Genomic DNA, 6,000 nt, shown 5'->3' with positions numbered 1-6,000 from the left:
GATTCATGTTGATGTATGGCAAAACCAATACAATATTGTAAAGTTAAAAAATAAATAAATAAATAATTTTTAAAAAATAAAATAAAATTTAACATAAAAATAATCTGAACTCAAGAAATATTTTTCCTGCATGTTTCTCACTTGAGGGTTATGAAAGAGCCACCAAATGGCAAATACACAGCAACTTATCAAAATTATTTCATAGGATGATCAAATAAAACACCCTATTTTGTGTTAAAGAATTGTGATATACTGCTCTTTCTTTTAAAAATAATTCTTTCAGAGAGCTTAGAAGAAGGCTAATTTTCACCACCAGGCTCTGACAAGATCTAAATCTTGTGCTGAAATTGCTGGTTCAGGCTTGGACTACTGAGAAGTACCTGCCAATCAAGCAAAATTGTGTGGTGGCTTGTCAATCCTTGTCCACAAGCAATGAGAAGAAAATGACCTACAGCATTTCCATTTGTACAGAGAGAATTTAAAGGCCTGTCTTGAAAGGTGAAAGGCGATTTCATTAAGCCATTGCTGACAGAGAAAGAAGACCCTCTTGATGGGAGTTCAGCCCATAAATAACACAGTCCTGGCAATAAGCACTAGTAATTGTGCCTTACAACTAAAAAGGAATTAGGGCAGACATACTAAATATAAAGCAACAGGCCTACATTACAACAACTTGCTTTACATTGTTTTTGTGTTTGCGCTCTTAAACTAACATTTTGGTAGATCTCCCAGATTATGTAAACTTTTTGTCTTATCTATGACTTCAGGTACTTTAGGGCTATAGTAAAAATAAAGCTAACTAATGGCTTGATAAATGAAAACTTTTCTCTCTTGTATATTCCTAATACCAAGTATGATGCTTTGGAGTTTTGGTTTTACTTTTGGTAAAATTCACATAACACAAAATGTTAACATTTTTGAGTATACAGTTTAGTAATATTAAGCACAGTCACACTATGCTTAAGCAAAACATCACCACTATGTCCAGAAGGTCTAATGTCACAAAATCAAAACTCCATACCAATTAACAGTAAGTCCCTCTGACCTGCTACTCCAAGTCTTGAATTTTTTCTACCTAGCTGGTATGATATAGGTGGAAGAATAGAGTTCCAAGATTCTGAAGATCTGGTTAACACATCTCTGTCATCATCTCAGCTATCATTAGATACTCTTTGACTATCATTAGATACTCTTTCTCGCTTTATAGAAAACCACTTGACCCCGCTACCTTAAAAGATGGGAAACGTTTGGTGAACTGACATGTATAATCAGTGAAAACCATGCACACACCAGGGTACCTCTCTGAGAACTGGATGGGAACGTGGACAGGAAAGACTGATCTAATTATCTAACATGGTGGTTTTCTTGCAGTATTATGTCTTTCCTGTGCATAGGAGCAGAGAAAATGGTTTGAAAATAATTGAACTATATAAATATAAAACAAAATTTTGTTATTGGTGGTATTAAAGAAAATATCAAGGGCTTTTAAGCAAAGAATATGTGGGTCCAAATCCAATCTCCAAAATTTTTTCTTGCTTTCTGACCAACTTATTCAAGCTTTGTGAACTTCATTGTCTTTACCAGACACATACAAATGGTGATCAATACCTTAAACCAGTGGCTCTCAACTGGAGGCAATCCCACCCTCAAAGCAACACTTGGGAATGTCTGTAGAGACATTTTGGGTTGTCACCACTGGAAGGGTTGCGACTGGCATCTAGTGGGTAGAACAGTGTGGTGCTAAACATCCTACAATGCACAGCTCACCTCCCCACCAAAAATTAAAAATTATTTGCCCAAAATGTCGATAGTTGTAAGGTTAAAAACAATTTTGCCTTAGAGCGCTGTTGTGAGGCTCAAGAGAGATCCCCTGTATTAACACAACTAGCAAAATACTTAGGACATCAAAAGTGCTCCAAATACTAGTAGTCCCTTTGTTAGCTTCGTCGACCTGTGAGTATAAATGTATTATCTACAGCTAAATTTGGATATGCTGAACTTCCATCTATTTTATTAGCTGGATGTCTAATCTTTTCTTTGAGTTCCTCTCCTAAAACTGTACAAGAAGGACCAAGAAAACTTCCACTTGTTAAATACATATTTCTGTAATTTCTTGTATGAGCCCCAGATAAGATGGTTTTTCTTCTAGTGTCTTTTGGGGTTGGAGTGGGGGGGAGGGGATTGAGGAAAATGCAATCCACTGCCTTTGGCTTATTATCTTAAAATACAGTACAATTACAAAGCAACATTTCGGCGACTGAAAAAAATCATCAGAAAGTTGAATAATTCCAAATATTAGTAGATACAGGCTTTAGGCTACTTAATTTATTACTGGTGTGAGCAGACAATGGTGCCATCTTACCTAGTACAATTAAATGTATTGATACTCTAAAATGCAGCAATTCCAGGCTAAGGTGAACAGCCATGATGACCTGCATTGTATTATTTTGGGAATCTGAGAATTGATGGAAGTTGGAGATCGTGTGGTAATCTGACTGTCTCTACCTGCAAGAGTAAATAGATTAAAAACTAGCCATTGCATACCAACAAGTACTCAGCAAATAGAAGCAATAAATTATGTCATAAATACATAGTTGGAACCTAAAACACAGCAACTTGTAAAGAAGGCAAAGCAAGAAACAAAAACCAGAATGAGATATATATCATTGTGCGTGTTAGTTACTCAGTCATGTCTGATTCTTTGTGACCCCATGGACTGTAGCCCACCAGGCTCATCTGTCCATGGAATTTTCCAGGCAAGAATACTGGAGTGGGTTGTCATTTCCTTCTCCAGGTGATCCCCCTGACCAAGGGGGATTGAACCTAGGTCTCCTGCATTGCAGGCAGATTCTTTACCATATGTGCTACAGGGAAGTCCCCATATATCATTAAAGTAAATTTTTTAAAAATCTAAATAAATTAAATTTTTAAAAAGACAAAAAATCTTCCCCCAAAGATTAGAAATTAGTAAAAAAAAATAAAATAAAATAGTAACTACAATAATTTGACTGTATATCACTGGTGGCATGTACTCTGAGGACAAAAGAAACTTTAAAAAAAATAACCTCAAAATATTTTTAATAGTCAATAGGTTTTTGCAATGTTGATACTGTAATTCAAACATAGTTGTATATGTACTGTGTGGTTAAAAAAAAGAAAAAATTATGTTGGTACAACTGGTAACTGAGTGTTTTTTTTTTTTTTTTGCTTGATGTGGGAGGGAAAAAATAACATTTCTGAGAGTAATTAAAAGCCTTCTTAGGGTTATAAACTTGAATTGAAAGGCATGGTGTAAAATTCATGGAAAAAAATGCATTTCAGGGACTTCCCTGGGGGTCCAGTGATTATAACTCCATACTTTCACTGTAGGCAGTGCAGGTTCGAACCCCAGGCAGGGAAATAAGATCCCATTTGTTGCATGGTGTAAGAAAAGTTTAAAAAAACATAAATGTATTTCATAGGTCTCTTCACTGAAAAGGTTTCGGAACTAGGACTAACCCAGTAGCAATTTGTACTACTAGCGCCCAGACTGTGGTCTCCAAATACGATTTCTTATTAACAGGAAAGGGAGTCTCTAAACAAATGGCTGATTCCAGATCTGGTGTAGGAAATATATGAGTAACCTGGATCACCTTGTCATACTGTTAAGCAAGGGAGATTTCAAAAATTATTGAAGGCATAGCAGAGTGTTTCAGGAGCCAACTTGAGTTGTCTCCCACTAGCCAAAGTTGTCACCATTTAAGCAACAATAAAATGACTGCGGTGGATTGGAACATTGAGTGTGCTTACATTAAAAAACAAATTATAGTGGCATTTAAGAAAATAAAGTACATCCATCCCCTCTGGAGGACTATTAAGTAACTGAATCATTATTGTGAAATAAAGGAAAAGACTCAAACATTTTTCATGTTTCCTTTACAAACTGCTGCTGAGTGTAACAAAATGTTGATGAAAGGCAGATTATCTGTATAGATCTTACACTAACGGTGGCAATTAAACAGAGTTAAATGGTCTAAAGAAGACTTACATGCTGGATCATCGAAAAAGCAAGAGAGTTCCAGAAAAACATCTATTTCTGCTTTATTGACTATGCCAAAGCCTTTGACTGTGTGGATCACAATAAACTGGAAAATTCTGAAAGAGATGGGAATATCAGACCACCTGACCTACCTCTTAAGAAACCTATATGCATGTCAGGAAGCAACAGTTAGAACTGGACATGGAACAACAGACTGGTTCCAAATAGGAAAAGGAGTATGTCAAGGCTGTATATTGTCACCCTGTTTATTTAACTTCTATGCAGAGTACATCATGAAAAACGCTGGGCTGGAAGAAGCACAAGCTGGAATCAAGATTGTCAGGAGAAATATCAATAACCTGAGATATGCAGATGATACCACCCTTATGGCAGAAAGTGAAGAGGAACGAAAAAGCCTCTTGATGAAAGTGAAAGAGGAGAGTGAAAAAGTTGGTTTAAAGCTCAACATTCAGAAAATGAAGATCATGGCATCTGGTCCCATCACTTCATGGGAAATAGACGGGGAAACAGTGTCAGACTTTATTTTTTGGGGCTCCAAAATCACTGTAGATGGTGACTGCAGCCATGAAATTAAAAGACATTTACTCCTTGGAAGAAAAGTATGACCAACCTAGATAGCATATTAAAAAGCAGAGACATTACTTTGCCAACAAAGGTCCGTCTAGTCAAGGCTACAGTTTTTCCAGCGGTCATGTGTGGATGTGAGAGTTGGACTGTGAAGAAAGCTGAGCGCGGAAGAATTGATGCTTTTGAACTGTGGTGTTGGAGAAGACTCTTGAGAGTCCTTTGGATTGCAAGGAGGTCCAACCAGTCCATCCTAAAGGAGATCAGTCCTGGGTGTTCATTGGAAGGACTGATGCTAAAGCTGAAACTCCAATACTTTGGCCACCTCATGCGAAGAGTTGACTCATTGGAAAAGACCCTGATGCTGGAAGGGATTTAGGGGCAGGAGGAGAAGGGGACAACAGAGGATGAGATGGCTAGATGGCATCATGGACTCGATGGACGTGAGTCTGAGTGAACTCCAGGAGTTGGTAATGGACAGGGAGGCCTGGCGTGCTGCGATTCATGGGGTCGCAAAGAGTCGGACACGACTGAGCTACTGAACTGAACTGAAATGGTCTAAAGATGACCTACATGACTGAAAAGGGCACTACTTATAAATCCAAAATTTATTGCAGTAATAGGATACAGTATAGCAAAATCATTAAAGTCAATATATGCATCACAACGAAAGGCTGTCTCAAAGCAAGTGAACCCAGAAAGGCCAGGCTCCTCATCGCCTATAAAGCAGTCTTGCAAAAAAGTCAAACCTGAAGCTGATCCAACTTGTATCAATCTATTAGTTGCCCTGCCACAGGGAAGACAAAGGAACATAATTAACAACACTGTGTGGACACAATCAGCCAAGTACATCTTGTAGAAGTGTCCGCCAAAAAAATTACTTTTTAATATAATATTTGAAAGGAAAAAGAAGTGGGTTTATAGAGTAAATAGATGTAAAAGCATATCAATCAATTGCCATTTGTGGTTAGTGTTCTGATTCTGATTCAAACAAATTATATATAGAAATTGGGGAAGTTCAAACACAGGATATTTAATTACTTTAAAAAATAAAAGTTTAAAAAAATTAGGTGTGATGATGACATAGCAATTACAGTTTTTTAATCTTTCAGATACACTGCCTTAGAGTGTTGAGGTTAAATGAAATAATGCACATTTCTTAGCATACATCACCATGCAATAGATGATGGTTATTAATAGCATTTTAAATTAAAGTCAGAATATATTCACCTTCAGGAGTCTTTTCTACTTTATCAGGATTTCTTAAATCATGCCATTTAGGTAAAAATAAAAGGAAGTTAAATTTAAAAGAATATACTCTACTGATGTTCAGAATTTCATCTGGGCTGCAGTAATACAAGTCCCATACAGGCCATTCAAATAGATTTAAATTGGCA

This window comes from Budorcas taxicolor, chromosome X, assembly GCF_023091745.1.
Source record: "Budorcas taxicolor isolate Tak-1 chromosome X, Takin1.1, whole genome shotgun sequence".
Classification (NCBI taxonomy): domain Eukaryota; kingdom Metazoa; phylum Chordata; class Mammalia; order Artiodactyla; family Bovidae; genus Budorcas; species Budorcas taxicolor.
This window is presented reverse-complemented; position numbering follows the sequence as displayed.